Source organism: Equus asinus, chromosome 3, assembly GCF_041296235.1.
Source record: "Equus asinus isolate D_3611 breed Donkey chromosome 3, EquAss-T2T_v2, whole genome shotgun sequence".
Taxonomy (NCBI): Eukaryota; Metazoa; Chordata; class Mammalia; order Perissodactyla; family Equidae; genus Equus; species Equus asinus.
The window spans coordinates 90,249,393-90,269,228 of NC_091792.1; the positions used below are offsets into that span (position 1 = coordinate 90,249,393).

The following is a 19,836-nucleotide window of genomic DNA, read 5'->3' on the forward strand; positions in this document are numbered from 1 at the left end:
CACACAACCTGAGTGGTCAAAAAGAAAACATGAACAAAAAATAATGAAAAAGATAAATTTTATGGTTAAAATGATAAATGCATTCATGTAATTGTTACAGAATCAATGCCTGTCTTCTAGTTCTCTTTCTTTATTTCAGGATGAATCAGATAATGGAAAACCCCAGTAAGATTATACCTTAAGGAACCACAAGTTTCTTTCTACTTCCTTATTATTAAAGGAGAAGTCAGTTACTGGACAAATGAAAATGGCTGGATAAGCCAGAGTAGGATAAATTTTAAACAATAATAATGAAATATGTCCAATTTAACCTAGGCCATAGAAATATGAAGCAGGTTTTGTTGTTGTTTTGTTCTTTTGTTTTAGGAGATGATTGAAGAAGGGTGCTTGGTTTGTCGAGTTCCGTAATTAGGATGCCAAATCCTGATCCTAAATCCTCTCCTTTAGACCTTGCTGCTCAGCGCATGCCATAGGATTATCCTATTAATTTTCAATGATCCTGGGCAGGTTTTTAAGTAAAATGAAATATACCTAAGGTATTAGCTGTAAGTTCAGCAAACCGTGATGCTATAATTCAGTTTAGCAAATGGAGAAAGGAGGAAGAAGGAGTGGAGGACATTGAGAGAAAAGGCAAGCTGCGGTACCAGAGAAGCATTGTTCTGAGCCTGAGGTTTGTCAGCTAAGTGGAAAACAGTGTGTGACATATGTGCTCAAAGTGTGTGCAGTCTGTTTCTTTGTGAGGTACTCAACCTTCCTGATTATTCTGCATTCTTACAATCTCTCTCTCTTTTCTAAACAGCGTTCCAGTTCCTGGATGTCAGACAGATTTAACGTTTTAAGATTGCGTAGAGTCTCTATTTTATCAAAGAGAGAGAGAGAGACAGACAAAGCATTATAATATTACGGGCTGCAGAGCACTAGGTCTTTTTACAAATCAGTAAATAATGGTTGCTTATAATTATATACATGGATGTTAACAAAAGCTATGTGTAAATATGTAAATTTAAAAACTGTCAAAAAGTTTAATTACTTAAGATTTTTGGACCTGACAAAATGTTTGGTATCATTAATAGTGATCCTATGGTCTTATGATTGAGGTTACAATTGGGATTGGGCTTTATTGGAAAACACTTTATTTGGAAAAAAAAAAACTCCTTATGGAAGGAGTTGTTGGGGTTTATTGGGGCTACCAATTGGAAGAGACTTTATTTGGAAAAAGCACTCCTTGTCAATGGAAATAGTCTCATATTCCCAGAGTGCTTTTCCTTCTTTTGTCTGGAATCTTGTCTTTCCTCCTACTGTAATCACCTTTAATTATCTTTTGCTAGAATATTTTAACAACCGCAGAATCTAAGCCTTGAACTGAACTCTTTACTTAGACTATTATTACTATTTTTTGTATTTGTTTCAAATAACTTATTTTTTTTTTAAGCCCAAAGTGTCCTGCTTCATACAGATCAATGATAAAATTCACAATGGCTCTTGTTCCACGAATGCTAAAATTTGCAATAAGCTGTAGAGATTATCGGTCATCTTGATCTAAGTCATTAGAGTTTTTAAAAGCTGATGTAGCGTTTGAACTTTCATTTGTGAGTTCTTTGGGTTGGTTTTGGTGCAAGTCAGGCCATACAGTGACTTATACACAATACTGAAAATTTATGTTGCTGGAGATAGATATCAACATATGAGCCTATGACTTCTGCTTTTCAACATTACTTTTCCTTTTTAAAAGCGTAACCTTTTGATGTTCACAGACACAACATATCTGCAATTATATAATTACATGATGCATATGCATAATGTGGAAATTACAGATGCTCCTCTGTGTTCATTTAGCTGACAGTGTAAAAAAATACTACCATTCTATTAGTTCATTGGAAGTGGCCAGAAGATTAAAATGTTCACGTCTGTTCATAAGCCATTAACCAAAATGGTCAACAGACTAATTTTTATTGCTCTACTCCAGTTTATTTTCTTGAAAAATGTTCTCTCAGAAACAGTTAAATGACAGTCCAATTAAATTCAATATTCTGCGTGTGTGTTTATATTAACTTTAGGCTGAAACACAGATTGCGAGTTGTTCAAATTTTTGCTAATTCTACACACAAATAAACATGTAAATAAATATTATTTGACCGCTTATTTACTAATTCTGCATCCAGAGTGAAATACCAAAAACAGAAACGCCAGTCTACAATGTAATTAGAGCAAAATGAGTGGTAAAATTTCCAGCCGAATTTTGCAGAGCAAAAATATTAAAGCGATGCTCTGGTTCAGTGACACAGTATCTGAGCATCTTTTGGTGTTCATTCAGGCATTAGACTTTTAAGAGAAAATCTTAAAATGGTGGTGATATTGTTTTCTTTTTCGATCAGACTCGGTTCAAACAATGTTGTATGTTATAGAACCTCAAATGTGGCTTTTCTTTTAATTTCCTTCTGGTGGATTAGAAAACACAAAGAAGGATATGTGTCTGTGCCCTCTGCTGGCAAAGTTAAGATCATAGTCTCTTTCTAGAGACAATAGAAACAAAATCCTGGAAGCAGAACAGCACATTATATTCAAAGACATTTTTACAGAAGGACCAAAACAGATTTGAATTAATTAAGTAACTGTCTTAAAAGGACTGCAGGCAAGTTTGGTATTGTGGTTTATAGCAAGGCTAAATAAAGTTATTGGAAAATAACAAGTTACATTTTGCTCTTCAAATTTTTATATTAATTTGCTGAAAAATAATGATAAACATCTAGTTTGGTTAATTCCATTAAGGTTCTAGGAGACAAAATAAAGCTAAATTACTTTATGAGATTAATTTGAGTTTTGTAAACCTCTGACAATAATTATAGTCCATTTTTCTCTCAATCTTAAATACTAAATAAATTTGGTATTCCTAGAATTAACAGAATATTGATATTCTTAACTGAATTGAACCAATCTAACATTTCCATCTTTTTGAAGATTTAGAAAGTAATATATAAAATGAATTTGTAGGGGCCAGCCCGGTGGTGTAGTGGTTACAGTTTGCACGCTCAGCTTTGGCAGCCCAGGGTTCGTGGGTTTGCATCCTGGGCGTGGACCTACACACCACTCATCAAGCCATGTTGTGGTGGCATCCCACATACAAAATAGAGGAAGATTGGTATAGATATAAGCTCAGCAACAATTTTACTCAAGCAAAAAGAGGAAGATTGCCAACAGATGTTAGCTCAGGGGCAGTCTTCCTTACACACACAAAAATAATAATGAATTTGTATACCCTCAACAATTTGAAAAAGCAAAATTTCAAAAAATAAAGATACACAAAATAAAATTAATCTACCCCAGAAATTTTGTAAAACATCAATAAATGATCCCCAAACTGAAAACACTTGCAGAGAAAATAAATGGGTAATAGGGATGATCAATACATTAGTGTCAACTCAGAAGAACTGAACAAATGGTGTCCTGGAAGAGTTGACTTGGGGCCTGGTGTCGGTGCATCTTCTCATCAAGTGTCTGCGTGATAAAATACAGAACATCTTCCTTAAATCTCAAAGTGGCATTGAGGAGATGAAGATTGATTTAGTCCCAACTTTGAAAATGGTGTTTGGGACTCAAAAAGTGCGTCAGGGGTTAATTTATCCAACGTCCCTTATATTGCAAATGAGGAAACTTAGGCCCAGAAAGATTAAATAAGGTCAAAGAGACTGGAAGAAAGCAAAGTTGACTGAAGAAATAATCAGACAATGCAGTTCAATAAAGACAAGTGTCGAGCTGTACATCAGGGAGGGAAAATACTTAAAAATAGCCCAAACATCTGGCAGAAAAATGGCTTAGGGTAACAGTTCATAGCAAGTTGACCATGAGTCATTAATCTGAGGGTAGAGTATAAAAATTTTCTTAAAAAACCCAAACCTGAGCCATCCCTGGTGGTCTAGTGCTTGCGATTGGTGCTCTTCCTGCTGCAGCCTGGGTTTGTTTCCTGGTTGTGGAACCAGGCGGCTCACGCAGAGAATTAAAGTAACAACTAGGGTACACAACCATGCATGGAAACTTTAAAACACAAAATAAAGCTCCAAACCGAACAGTATTGATGGATTGAAGGGAATTCAGAAAGGAGAGAAAATGGATAGCAAAAAATGTAAGAAATATATATAGTCAGGGAATCTATTCCTTATGCTTCTACCAATTAGTTAAGAACTTTGATCAGTTATTTAATCAATCTGACCTTCACTTTCTAAATATATAAAATAAATTCGTCAGGTGATCATTCCCTATTATTAATTTTTCGTGAACTTTGCAGTAACAGCTGGCATGTCCAGTGTTTTTGCCGTAAACATCTTTGCCACAGGAATTTTCATTACAAACATTATGCTGTACAACTAATTGGCCATAAAGCAATTTTGCTTTAAGAGATAAAAAAAAAAACTAGTTGACAATTTTTTTTCCATAAAAGACAAAAAAATAACTGGCTGACAGTGTGTTATTGTTGTTTTTGTCAGTCCAGTTTAATTTCTCCATTGAGGAAGTTCTCACAGTTAGTTCCTTTTTTTGCCAGGGTAGGGGGGGAGGGGTGGGGTGAGGAAAGTTGGCCCTGAGCCAACATCTGTTGCCAATCTTCTTCTTTGTTCTTGAGGAAGATTGTCACTGAGCTAACATCTGTGCCAGTCTTCCTCTATTTCATGTGTGAGATGTTACCACAGCGTGGCTTGATGATCAGTGCATAGATCTGCGCCCCCATCCTGGGCAAATCCTGGGCCACCGAAGCAGAGCACATTAACTTAACCACTATGCCACCAGGCCAGCCCGAGTTCCATTTTTATATGATATAAATCTTAGCTAGCCCTCATAATGGTCTGTACAGTAGAAGTAGAAGTGGTGGTAATGGTGATCTTAAAATAGTTAGCATTTCTTCCGGTTATTGATATTTTATTGATGGCTTTATGGAGCTGACAAATGACAATGATTTGCCCCAAGAGTTGGTTTCTAATTTTCAAATACACTACATTGGAGAAGAAAAAGAGGGCCAAAGGCCTCTCCTTTGAGGTCGTGAGTTGAACTCACACTTCCCATAGAAGGAAGACAAGAACTTAGTTAGGTACAATCCACAAAAATAAAATGAAATAAAATAAAGTAAGTTCTTTGTGCAATATTACCGTGAATCTATGCACATACATTTTAAAGGTATTTAAATATTTTGTATTTTGCAAGTCTTAATTTTGTTATTCATTTTTCCATATTTCATTATGTTCTTTTAAATTAATGTCCTTCTTTTATTTTTGTGGTTTTATCTTTTACAGAAAAATTGCCTTACGGCCAATTATTTGTGTGGCAAATATATTTGCAGTGAAAATGTTTGGGGCAAAGGTGTCTGCAGCAAAGGAGCTTGCAGCAAGGGTACCTAGAACTGTTAGATGGCACACCTGCTCAAGGTGGGTGTCCCCTAAATATGAGGGGCACACGCAGTGACACATTATTTTTAACTTAAAATTATATAACTTTATAAATTTGAAGAATAGTCACAAAACTAATTCATGAGTTGGAAAGAAACTGGGGATTTTTAGAGTATTAGGAGTAAGGGAGAAGAAATAGAAAAGGAAAAATGTAGCAAAGTCATGTCATCACAGAATTTTATAACTAGAATATCAAATACTCCAAGATTTTCATTTTATTTATTTTTTTAAAGAACTGCAGTTGTTTTTTGTCTTTTTTCTTCTCCCCAAAGCCCTCAGTACATAGTCGTATATCTAGTTGGAGGTCATTCAAGTTCTTCTATGTGGGACGCCGCCTCAGCATGGCCTGATGAGCGGTGCTAGGTCCACGCCCAGGATCCAAACCAGTGAACCCTGGGCTGCTGAAGCAGAGTCTGAGAATTTAACCACTCAGCCATGGGCTTGGCCCTCAATTTTTTCATTTTGAATATGAAGAAGTAGAGATGGGAAATTTAAATGATGTGATTAAAGTTAAAGGTGTTGACGAAAATAATCCATAACCAATCTATAAATGAAAATTTGGGTGAGTTTATTCTGAGCTTAAATCTGAGGATTATAACCCGGGAAAGTCTTTGCACAGAGGAAAAGAGCACTCCAAAGAAGTGGGGGTATACAGGGTGGTTATATACCCTCAAAGAGTATGTTTCACATATGATTGAAATGTCCCTTTTACAGTAGTCACGAGGCTGCTCTGTCAGCACAGCGATTGATGGAAACGGCAGATAGGTCTGCTGTCTCAGTGAACGCCGCGGGGTGGCAGGTGTGTTGCCTGGGGCTGGGCGGTCACAGATGAGCCCTGCAATTGGTTCCCAGCCTAAAGAAAGATGCTTAATCCTTAAGGAGATGCCAACGTTGGGACGGGGAGAGAAGTTTCACCTTTATCTCAAGGGCCTTTGCTCTTGCCATAGGGAATCTCTAAAGCAGATATACAATGTATGCTCAACGGCCTCAGTCAGGCCCTTTTGGAAAGACAAGGTCAGGCTGAATTAGGTTTACACAAAATGGCTTCCTCATATACTCCAATATATCCTATTACATGCCATTTTTATTTGTCAAAGGTATCAAATGGCAGAGAAGTGAAACCCAGGTCTAAATTATTCACATTGCCCTTCATAGAGTAATGGGCTCTCCTCCATTACTGTGGCTGGAATGATAGGGCTGAAGAGCAGGGAACTTCATTCATCTCAAACCATTCTCTCTACCCTCTTTTAAGAGAAAAAAATTGCCACAGCAACTTACTATCTGGCATTTAGCAGTCTGGATAATCAATGGAAATTATTTGACAATCCATTTCTCACGTTTTAATTAAATTTTCTTTTCATTTTCACTTCACATGCATATTTTCTTAATGGTGTTGGATATTCATCTTTGTTAGTTATAGCTGTAGGTAAATTTTGACCATTGGATGAAATTTTCTGAGAGTAATGGAGTCTATTTTACAGAAATATTGAGTTTACTATATAGCCACATAATAGTCAATGAATCAGATTGTAGCACATAGTAATGCTGAAATTCATCAGTGGGTTTATTTCTTACGGGCCCAGCATGTTTAACAGACAACCAATCCATCAGGTTTCATGTTTCCATTTCCTCAAAAAAACATCTGCCAAAATGTAATGTTGAAGAGATACAAAATGATTTTGATATCTGTGGAAAATACACATGTAATAAACAATAAACAAAGATTAATAAACAAAATCTCCAGAACCAAGAAGCATGCCATTCTTGATAAGTAAAAAGTCATAGGGCCTGGCCCCGTGCAAGAGTGGTTAAAGTTCCACATGCTCTGCTTTGGCAGTGTGGGTTCATGGGTTCAGATCCTGAGTGTGGACCTACTCCACTCATGCCACGCTGTGGAGGTGTCCCATATACAAAAATATAGAGGAAGATTGGCACAGGTGTTAGCTCAGGGCTAATCTTCCTCAAGCAAAAAAAAAAAAAAAAAAAAGAGGAGGATTGACAATGGATGTTAGCTCAGGGTGAATCTTCCTCAGCACAAAAAGAAAATCATAAAGGACCATTTGCCAGATAGAAGGGTAGTGCTGCAAGATGTAGAAGTGTCTTGAGATGAGGAAATAAGGCAAGGGATATGACAGAGTTGGGTGAGGAAAAGGACCATGCTAAGGGCATCTGTGTTGTGATTAATATAACAAATACGGTCGAGCTGTATAACATGTAAAGGGAACAGGAACTCAGGGACGACAGCTAAGTATTAGATGGCGAAAGCATAAAAAAGAAAATTCCAGATAGAGCTATTGGTATTCATATACTCTGTGAAGATGTTGGAAAGGCTGAAAGTCAAATTTGAAACAATGTGTAAAATCTGTTAACAGCAGAGGGTGCATGTAATAACGGAGGCATGATCAGATTGCACTTGCAGGTGATGTGTACCATTTGCAGTGAGCCTTACACTGTAGCAAACTCTAAATAACATTGAGGTAAAGGGAAGTAATGGCTACAATGTGGGAGAGAAAAACAAAAACGCAGTTGTAAGTCTTCCACTTAATATGTATATGGCTGAAGTTTCTAGAATAGAGTAGGGCTTCCTCTTGGGACAATTGTTACTTTAGGAGCGATTTGTATGGGAAGGCATGCTCTGTAGTATTATACTTGCAGAAAGCAGAAGCACATGAACTTTACTGCAGGTGAAAATTTTGCTAATGGTCAGCAGTACAAGGCCTTTACCGGTTTGCAATGTGAAGACAATGTGACCGCTTTTAATCTCATTTCAAATATCCAACAAGTGCTCTGGGGAACCACAGCTGAGCACTCACATCCAGAATATTATTGGTGGTTCCATGCTTTATTAAGATTAAGGATTCTGAGTTTTAGTCCCATTTTTTTTCATTGTCTAGGTTATTTTGGCTTATTATGATGTTCAGTGTTACAGAGTAGTCAGTTATCATAATACTCATTGTTAGTGACTTTCATATTTCTAAAAAAGCAAATTATAATGTTCAAGTAAGATATGCTTCTATAGTCAGAGGTAATTTTTATTTTATTTTATTTTATTTTTTAAAGATTTTCTTTTTTTTCCCCTTTTTCTCCCCAAAGCCCCCCGGTACATAGTTGTATATTCTTAGTTGTGGGTCCTTCTAGTTGTGGCATGTGGGACGCTGCCTCAGCATGGCTTGATGAGCAGTGCCATGTCCTCACCCAGGATTCGAACCGACGAAACACTGGGCCGCCTGCAGCGGAGCGCGCGAACTTCACCACTCGGCCACGGGGCCGGCCCCTTCAGAGGTAATTTTTAATTTTTAAAGGTTAAATTAATTTTACCAAGCAGCCATATGATATAGAAAAAACCATGGCCTTGTGTATTCAGGCAGATCTATTTTTATAATATCCTTCTTCTTAGTAGATAAAGACCCAAGGTATTGGGGAACGTCAGAGTTGAACTTCTGTAGATTTTGATCAGCAGCACCAATTGTTCCTGAAACACCCCATTTTCTCCTGCATTGTTCCGTGCCATATTTCCTTGACAGTTTTCAGACAGCAGCTTGATCCCATGCTCCCTCTAGTCTAGCTCTGTCTTTGTCCACACATCCACCACTCTGTCCCCTAACAGCTGAGCATTTCTCTACTCAAATGAAGAGAGCTGTGGATGAAAGGATGGGTTCAGGACCATAAGACTAACACTAGAGGCACAGTGACAGAGGTGCCCCCAAACTTTCAGCTCTTAATTCGAGGCTCTGTGTGCTGGCAATTCAAGAAAATCTACAGTCCTTTGAGAAGAAATAAAATGAAACTCATATGTAGTACACTCTCATCCATAATACTCTAACCACTTATGTAACAAATTATAAAATTATAATTAACCCATCCGTCTTAGTCTGTTCAGGCTACTAAAACAAAAATACCATAGACCAGGCAGCTTAAACAACAAACATTTCTCATAGTTCTGGAGGCTGGGAAATCCAAAATCAGGGTGCTGGTAGATTCAGTCTCGTGAGGGCCCACTTCCAGGTTCATATGTGGCCGTCGTCTCCCTGTATCTTCACATGGCAGAAGGGACAAGGGATTCTCTGAGGTCTCTTTTATAAGGATGCTAATCCCATTTATAAAGTCTCCATCTTCATGACCTAATCCCATCCCAAAGGTCCCACTTCCTCATATTGTCACACGGTGGATTAGATTCAATATATGAATTTTGGGAGCACACAAACGTTTAGTATATGGCACCACTGCTGCTGTTTACTTGTGCTCACAGCATCTAGATTACAGATGACTTTTTCCTGTGTGTTCTTGAGTCTTTCCTCTCAACGTTTCATGGCTGGAGATATTCAACAAAGAGAGTCTGACACACCTATTTGAGTTAAGGACCCATGTTTGGCTTGATTTAAAGTCTTACAAAGACCATAAAACTCGTAAAACAATACAGTTGTGCCAATTCCCTGAAATGAATTTGGCTGCTCTTACCAGAGACAAAAAAGATGTTACGAAAGCCTAAAACTCATAAATGTCTTCACTTTCTGCTTCTGGCTGCTTAACTTGAGCCAATCCACTCATTTTCTTCTTTCTCACATGGATAGCTCACAATGCTCCCTTCCCTAGCAAACACTTCATTCTTTTCTAGTTGGCAAACCATGAATTTATGATTTCCTCTCTGTATCAGAGGGATTTGGCCACACTCAAAGCTTTCTCTAAATGGAAAAGAGTAAATATATTCCAAAGATAAAAGCTGGATAAAATATTCTTCTCTCAAGATCAATGTGCAACCTAGGAACTCATAATAGTTAAGTTAAATGAATATAAATTGTTGCTCTAAAAAGATATTAATCTGTAACAAGTATAGCAGTAACACATCTCCACTGGCTAATGAAATTAATCTTCCGTATAAGTGAGTGTATTTTAAAGTAATGTCAGTATTAAACATAAAGATGAGACAGATTAGAAATCCTTTGACTTTCAATGATATCCTCAGAAAGACAGCAATGAAAATAAAGTATATTTTAAACAGTGAGGACTACATTTTCAGTAAGATAAGAGCTGAGTGTAAAAATTAATTTTTGTTTTAAGTGACCCTGAAGAGTGATCTGGATGTCAGTTTACACACTGATCAGGGACTATTCTAAAGGCTAGTAATGAGAACCAATACATTTATAAACAGATAATCAGATATAAGTTAATACTACGCAGTGTGGTTCAGCCCAAAGACATTCCAAATCCTCTCAGAGGGCTGAGAAAAAGTGATTATTTTCTTTCACATAGAAGCTATTATTAATGTGCTAACAATTAGCAATACAGGTAAAACCTATAATTCTAAGTGTAAATGGAGCAATGCAGGTTGTATTTAGATGCTTTGTTACTCAATAGCAGTATATTAAAATAGAAGGAATGATTTTTTTTTTAAACTTTTGGTTCCAAAACAAATAACGATTTCTGCTTACATATAATGTCAATAAAAACTTTGGTTTATTCATAATAAGTTGTGTGTGAAATGTAGCTCAAAAAGAGCCACATTTCATTTTAGGGCTGAAAATAATTCATAAACAATCTGTTATTTTCAGATAAAAATATAAAACAAGAAAAATACTGTAATTATGACAAATAATTTTCAATTCATTTTGAACAAATTTGAATGCTGGCTATAAAAATATATCCAATTGTAAGAGAAGTTTAAAATACCAGATTTAAATTATTTCAAACGAAAACCATTGCTAGAAAACGCAATGGGGGGGGGGGGATTATCGCTGGATTCACAAAGAGAATGGAATCCCACCTTTGAGTTACCTCATACTGAGAATATTAAAAATATAAAAGGATTATAAGTGCATTTAAACTCGTTTCGTTCCTCATAAATTGCTTGTAAAGAACGTATTTATAAAGCATTAGGAGCTGTGGATGCCCTCCGCCAAAGGGTGTCCTCTAGGCTTGCGAGCTCGGGCTATTCACAGGCCAGGGTAATGCACACAGAAATCTGGCCGGCTGGAGAATCTCAGGAAAACCATTCAACCTCACTGGTCTTGTATTCCTCACTGGTGGAACACTGGGTTCTCTAGAAGTCTCCTTTAGCGGAGATTATGAGAGGCAGAAGACTGGACCATGGTATGGCAAGTGAAGATTGGGTCGCTGTAAATCACAAGCGGAGGATGGATAAACTTTGACAAAATTTTTCGTTTCAAGTGTGTATTAGCTTGCTAGGGCTGCCATAAAATGCCACAGCTTGGGATAGCTTCAACAAGTAACTTAACCCTTGTGACCCTCAAGCTATATTCCATATGAAAGGAGAAATGATAGCCACCTGGCAGGTTTTCTGTAAATATCAAATTAGAAAATGTATGTCAAACACCTGGGAGTCAACAAATGGAAGCTTTTCCTAGTAGCATATTTCTCTGAAGAATAACTTTCTTAAAAAAAAAAAAAAGATGTTTTATAAGGTTTAATTTGCCTTTTGGCTTTTTTTTCAAAATGCCACTTGTCTATGTTGCAATATTAAAGGTCTTGTTGATACTACTCTAAGTGAGAGAGTCTGCTATAATTGTCACTTTCAACAGTGCACACCATTTATGGTAGACTATTGCAGTGATGTTCCCAGTTTGTCCCTGCTTTCCTATATGCACACTCTTATGTAGACCCCTCCCAACTGGCTCTGAGCTTGATCATATGACTTGCTTTGGTCAATCCAAAGCAGAGACGATGTAAGCAGAGGCTTGAAAAACACTTGTGCTGTGGGATCTGCCCTCTTTGCTGCTGTTGGGATCACTGACTGCCCTGTGTAAGGAAGGCCAGGCTGGCCTCCTGGAGGATGAGTGACCACATAGAGATGAGGTGAGCCATCTCAGCTGCAGCCCCCAAAGCCAAGCACACTGCCGGGCCCAGACATCTTCACGACGTTGTCCCAAACAGCACCAGCTGAGAATGACCTGACTACGGAGATCACCTAAGCTGATTCAGACCAAAACTTTCTAGTGGATCCACTGCATCATGAGAAAAAAATAAAGGCTGGGGCCGGCCCAGTGGCACAGTGGTTAAGGTTGCACGATCCGCTTCGGTGGCCCGGGGATCCCAGGTGCGGACCTCCGCACTGCTTGTCAGGCCATCCCACATATAAAGCAGGCATCCCACATATAAAGTAGAGGAACAAAGGCACTGATGTTAGCTCAGGGCCAGTCTTGCTCGGCAAAAAGTGGAGGATTGGCAGCAGATGTTAGCTCAGCGCTAATCTTCCTCAAAAAGTAAATAAATAAATAAAATAAAGACGTGTTCTTTTAGGTCACTAAGTTCTTGAGTAGTTTATCCTGCAGCAAAATCTGATTGACATTTCGTTGCATCTCTAGTTCTTAGGGAGATACCTGGAACATAGTAGATGATCAATAAATACCTGAAGAAGTCTGGAATCTTTATTTAATGACCTTCTAACTATTTGGTTGGATTAATTGCTAAAAATAAAGTTTTGAATAAGAAACATCTTTTTTTCAGTAGTTACTATAACATGAGTTATCTGATATGATTATTTTCTGCCTTTGTAACAGTGTGACAAATATTTTTTTCTTAAGCTTGTGTGTGATTTATAAGCCATAAAGACAAAGTATCACTTTGGTACTACGTCAATTTTGGAATTTTAGTTTGCATGAGCTAATTACTAATTATGAATGTCAGGAAAAATATTTTTGTACACATATCTATATATTCACTTTAAAAATATATGTATATATGCATATATATGTATATGTGTGTGTATGTATGTATATATATGCAAGTGGTTAAATTTTATGTTCTGAGGATTAAATAAAATTATGTTATATGGTTTGGAGAGTAGTCACAGTTAAGACAAAAAATTGGTTAGAACCAGACTGTTGAGAGATTTGAATATACCTTGAAGACTGGTATCTCACTCAGAATAAACACCACAGTACTTCCTATAACTTACAAGGCCCTACACATCTGGTTGCATGTTACTCTGACTTCATTTGTAGCTACTTGCCTCCTCACTCTCTCTGCTAACCTCTGATGGTCTTCTTTTTGTTCTTCAAAGTTGCCAAACGTGCTTACCTCAGGGCCTTTGCACTTGCTAATACCAATGCCTGAATACTATTCCTACTGTCATATACTATTATCATTTGGCTAGCTCACTCACCTTCAGGTGTTTGCTCAAAAACCATTTTCTGAATGAGGGTTTCCCTGGTTCACCTATTTAATTTCTCAACTACCCTTCAGCACTTCATATGCCACTTCTCTGATTTCTCTTTTCTTCTTAGCACCCATCACTGTCTCACAAACTATATATTTTACTTATTTTCTTTATTATCTACCTCTCCACATTAAAATAAGCCAAATAAAGATGGGAATTTTTATGTGTTTTGTTTACTACCTTATCCTCAGCACTTAGAACAGTAAAAACCCACTAATGTTTATTGAGGAAATGGAAGACAGGGGTCCGTATTCTAGGTATTTCAGAGTATCTGTGAATTAGCTGGACATTTTATAGAACTTTGTTATGAATGTAAATATAATTGCAGTTTTATTAGGAGAGGGTCCATAACAGATTTCTTGGTGCAGGAACTCAAAATACTACAAATAATTGATCTAAAGAATTAAATTTTTTTTTTGTTGAAATGGAGAGTTGAGAGTTATTGAAGCTTTTGAGAGACGTGGTGGCAAGAGCAGAATGGTACTAACGGGAGATTAATCAAGCAGAATGATGGGCTCAAGTCAGGAGAGATTAAAGGCGAAGAGACCAGTCGGGAGGTTATTGTAGCAAGTAAGACAAGAATTAATGAGGTCTTGAACTGGAAGCACAGTTTTAGGAATGAAAACAAGCGTTCCATCTCATTATGTGCAAATACTGTCAGTACTGCCACGATGTTACAGTGTGATAGCATTGCTGAAATGGAAATCAAGTATTATATTAAGAAAAGTAGATTCTTATTTTAAACTAACAAAACTTCAAAGAGCGGGATGTTGTGGGCTGAGATAACCTCACTGCATTAAAGAGAGAAAGCTTTCACCACAATGCCCCAACCATTTCCGCCTTAATCCCACGGTCATCTTTTCTCTCTGCCTACCAAGGCCATCATGAGTACATTTGGTGATGAGAAAGATGGTGAGGGATTATTTCTTGAGTCCCATTAGAGATACTGGAATGAGACAAAATAGCACATTATTTACCAGTTTCACACATTTGATTTGAGTAGCCATGAATATATTTAAATATTTTCATCTTCAGCGAGAAACCTAAAGTAACATTCTTTCGAAACTATCTTAACGGAAATTATTTGAAACGTTTCACTGAAGTGTTCCTTGCAGTAGAGACGAATAAACATGTTACCTTGAGAATTGACCTCTCACGGTAAATTCATTTCAAGTCCTATGTTTTTATGTACATTTTGTGATCTCATCAATAATTTATCTGTGTAATTTTGATAGAAAATAATACTTACATTATTCATCTGTTAAATTCTCCTGGAAAAATTTTTTGAGAATATTGATACAGTTTTAATAAACCCCCAGCACCATGCTACACACTCAATTCTGGGGGAAAAATGGCCTTGATAAAAATTATTATCGTTTTCTCAGATTGTTGTAAAATGGCCGCAACAAGGTGAATCATGAGCTAATAGAGTGAACAATTAGAAATTAAATAATAGAAATGTTAGCTGCCATTATCTGAGAAAGTCTTAGCACAGCAATGCAATGGAGCCACTGGGAAGCAGATGCTCTTCAGGCTTCGGTTCTCTGCACACCGCTGTGAATTTGATGCCCTCCTATGGCTCTCTTCCTGAAGGCGATAGTCAGGTGTCCCTCCTCTTTCTGGAGCTAGTCCTGGATTCCCATCTTAGCCCTTGAGCTTACCTGTCCAGGTGCTATATTTCTTCAATGTCTACTATTTGGTAAGTAACTGATCCAGTGCATATATCCCTCATACTACGTTTAGGGATGTTTTTCAAAAGGAGATCCCTATCTCTAAGTACCTCTAATTGTGGTTCTTCTCCCCTTCTCTTGGCATTTCTCTATCACAACCAGCTCTTTGTTTCAATGTCCTAACTGCCTTCCCAGCCCTCAGCATTCAAATTTATCTCCCATGTTGCTAGAAATCTGATCACACTATTCACTTACTTAAACTCTACCAGCAGTTTCTCAAAACTATACGGTATAATTTAAATTATTTATGCAGTCACACACCTCCCTCTATGTTCTGGCTTTGCCTTCCACTCTTGTCCCGTCTCCCATTACTTTCACAGGTTGTGCTTTTTCATTCTTTTTTTTCTGAAACATTGTGCTTTTCTCTCCACCTGCTACATGCACTCATTCCTCGAGTCTAGTTTCACTGACTGCCTTCTCTGGCTTAGGCAGATTCATCCTTTTCCATTTCTTAGTACTTTATGTATTTCTACTGAAGCATGATCTCATCATGTAGTAAGGGCTGGACAATTGCTTAGTCATCTTTTATCTCCAGTGCCCAGCATAGTGATTGGTGCATAACTTTTTTTTCAGAGATAATACCTTTAATCAAATAATGATTCTAATGATGGAAATTCTAGGTTACATAAGTGAGAAGGAAAAAGCTGTTTTTCAAACTGTGCCACTTAGTTTAAGGCCGGTTTAATCACTGCTGTTCAATGGCTACCTTTGGGAAACGTCAATCTGCCTTGGACTGACTCATTTTCTGGGTTCTGGCTCCCATCACGAGGCCACGTGGATATCTAGGAATGAAAGAGGATAGAAGAAAAAGTTTTCAGGAATGAATCAAGGAAACTGCTACTTGGCTTCTAGAACCTCATGCTTAATGGCTTCTGGAACTCAGACAGCTGGGCAGGAAAAGCACTGGCTCTCAAAGGAGATGAACAAATGACAACCATTTTAATCCTTGCTGTGACTATGCAGGCAAAAAAATAAAATAATGATAACAACCAAAACCCAGCCTCTTAACAAAGAAGAGCACTCGCTCCTTCTGTACCAAGGAAATTTCAGCGGCCATGACAGCTGCCTTTATCCAGCTATTGCTTTCCTGAACAAAAATATTGGACATCCCAGGAATTCTTGGCTGCCTGACAGGAGAGGCATCTAATCTCGCTGTCTGTTCAAGCTAACATCTGGAAATGGAACCTGCTTGTGAAGATGAGCCACTTTGTGTGTACGCCATCCAGACAGACTGGCATGGTGGCCCTGGCCCCAGACCAGGCTCCCTGTATGCCAAACCTGGAAGCATATAGTAGGTCTCACTGCTAAAGTTACAGAAACTGCTCTAAGTTTCTGGAATGGACCCCTAATACCCATGAACTAATATCAGACCGAGCTTTGTTTGTTACAGGGTCAAGTTTCATTAAAGAATGAAACAGTGACTGTCATTTTAAAATATAACATTCAAGTATTAATAAGTGTATAAATGTAAATGGTTTTTAATGTTTAAACATATTCCCTGTATTTTTACATAGAACCATACTTAAGATGTGTTATCCACAATAAATGTACTTTTAACAAACATATTCCACATTACCAGTTCTCTTTTTTTTTTCTCCCAAAATCTCCCCAGTACATAGTTGCATACTTTAGTTGTAGGTCCTTCTAGTTGTGGCATGCGGGACACTGCCCCAACATGGCCTAATGAGCAGTGCCAAGTCTGTGCCCAGGATCCGAACCAGTGAAACCCCAGGCTGCTGAAGCGGGGCAGTCAAACTTAACCACTCGGCCATGGGGCCAGCCCCACCAGTTCTCTTCTTTATTACTATTTTTATTTACAGTAAACAGGCACACCCATAATATGATCACTTTTTCCATATCTTATAGTAGAGAAGCAATTAAGCCATTTCAATAACAGTTCTACTGAAAAAACTTACATTTGTCCTTCCCTCTTCAAACATCTCTTGAGAGTTTGAGGGGAAATGTGAAAAAACAAAGCACATACTAGACTCAGTGATTCCGACTCTCCTTCCCCTTCCGACATTCCAACCGGCAACATCTAAATCGTGCTTCTTACAATTTGAGAAAAATAAAAGGGACACTAATATAATTCATATATATAAACATAACAGTATATTATTTGATCTTTAAATTTCACCTAGCATGTGTTTTATTATGCTATCATCTGCTTGTAGGTTTAAAAAATGGGTCTGTGTAGTTCTAAGAAATAAATTCTAGAATAGAATTACCGGTTAAAGAACCTGTTTATCTAAAAATGACCTAGCTCTACTCCATTAGGAAGGGAAAGATCCATTTCTGTCTTTTGTCCTCAACATTTTATAGAATCCCGCTTCCTTCTGAGAGTGCTCTGTATTTTTAAAGCTTAGGACCAAATTTCAAAATTACACAGTAACTATATTTCCATTCCATAAGCTATTCCATAGCTGAGCATCTATACATATTAGTTGAGCAACACTTTTCTTGATAAAAAAGAAAGAGAGAGAGGGAGGGAGGGAGGAAAGAAGGAAAGATGAAAGGAAATCTAAGTCTGAAATTGAAGATTTTTGCCATTGTGCTCCAATGCCAAAACCACACCATCTTCAGTAGGCAAGAGCAAAAGTGTTCCTGTTGGGAGGGGTGGTGCTGGCATTTGTGGTCTCTGTTGGCACCAGCCACGTCAGCAGAGTAGGAAGCGGTGGTGATAGAGGTGACAGTAGAGGTGGCAGTAGAGGTGGTGCTGGTGGAGCTGATGAGGAAGCTTCATGTGGGTTACTCGGCAGTGGTGGACTCAGAATAGAGGGCTTACACGAGAACATACATGAGAGACTTCTTTGGGACTCTCCCCAATATGTGGAAAAGTCTTTGAAGAAGATCAAGATACTATACTAAGTTCCCAAATAAATAGTTTTTCTTATTCTAAACATGGCACCATTTTTATACCTGGACCAGAGTAACTAGAGAAATGGAAGTCACACATATGAAATATTTTTTTCCTAAAGAAAATTAGGTTGATAAAAATGAGACATAATTCTAGAAGTGATTCGTTGGAGAAATATTTACATTTAGGGAGGCGAAAAAGTCCAAAGCTGAAAGAACTAATGTCTAATTTCGAGACCTCATTCAGTAGCAATCAATGTAAGATATTTGTGTGAGATAGAAAGACTCTTTGAGTACTCCTAAAATCACAGTATAAGTTTTTTCTCTGCTCTAACCCTTCATAAATGTAATAGTTACATGAAATCTACTAGAATGGCATTGTCTTTCTAATTTATGGTTTATTGTAGATATTTTTCTTACAGAACATGTATTCTCTTGTTTTTTAGTGAGGAAGATCACCCTGAGCTAATATCTGTTGCCAATCCTCCTCTTTTTGCTTGTGGAAGATTATTGCTGAACTAACATCTGTGCCAATCTTCCTCTATTTTGTCTGTGGGTCACCACCACAGCATGGCTTGATGAGGGGGGTAGGTCCGCTCCTGGAATCCAAACTCTCGAACCCCGGGATGCTGAAGCAGAACATGCCAAACTTGACCACTATGCAACCGACCCCCATTCTTCTCCTTCTTTAAAAGTTTATATAATAGTTATAAGTTTATTCAAAGAAAATAAAATCTTTTCTTGAGAGATGTTATGGTTACTGATTAGAACTAAACTTCACTCTTAAAACGGGAGAAAGGACTGGTAAGAGCAGATGGAAACATTTTACTTTCTCTTACTCATTTCAACTCAGGGAAGTTTTATAGTAACTAAAAGCAATTTCCTCTGAACTTCTCAGTGACCTTTATGAAATTAGGTATTGGCAGGTTAAGGCTACCTCCTAGAGGACCTGGCCATATTTCAAAAACCCCAACATAATTGGCACTTCTTCCAATAACCTTTATAGAGTCACAAGGTTAAGTGGAAACAGAGACCAAACCAAACATTCACAATGGACTTTCTTGGACACAGTTAGTCTTTTTTTTTTTTTATGTTTTATTTTGTAGTTGTTTTTCATAACAGGGAGGTTAGGCCATAATTCTTTCATTCTAGAATCTTTTATAAATAAAGTCAATCAAGCATCACATTTATTTCCTGTACAATTTACATTCACTGCGAAAGAACACACACAGCAAAACAGTAGTCTAAATCTGAACACAAAAACGCCTGTTTATTAAGCTTCTTCATGGTCAAAATACTACGAATGTTATAGCTAAGTGCTGAATGTGAGAAAAATCAGGAGAGATTTTTTCTTTTTTCTTTTTCTGTGCTGGTAAATTGTACAAATGGTATGAAAGTCATAGGGCTGACAGTGCATCATTCTGTTCCTCCATGATTTGGTAATTAGTGGAATATACCGCAGTAAATTAATTGAGTTATTTATTTATTTTTTTAATCCTAGGCATAGGGAGAGTTGAATTGCTCCTGCTTCTCGCCCAATGTGTTTGCCATCTGGACTGCCACTAACGGCTAGAAATGCCCCCTTCCTCCCAAAGAAAAAATAAAAGGTAAATGCTTTTGAACACCACCTTATGGCTGTTTAAAC

At 37.5% G+C, this 19,836-nt stretch overlaps 1 long non-coding RNA gene across 1 annotated transcript in view; it reads left to right on the top strand.

Annotated features, from left to right (window-relative positions):
• The first annotated feature begins 266 nt into the window (after positions 1–266).
• Positions 267–19,836, top strand: part of LOC139044982 (uncharacterized) — a 31,478-nt gene continuing 11,908 nt past the window's right edge. The window contains exons 1-3 of the long non-coding RNA XR_011502471.1: positions 267–670; positions 8,526–8,714; positions 19,693–19,798. This is a non-coding gene — a long non-coding RNA (uncharacterized lncRNA). The remainder of the gene's footprint in view (positions 671–8,525; positions 8,715–19,692; positions 19,799–19,836) is intronic.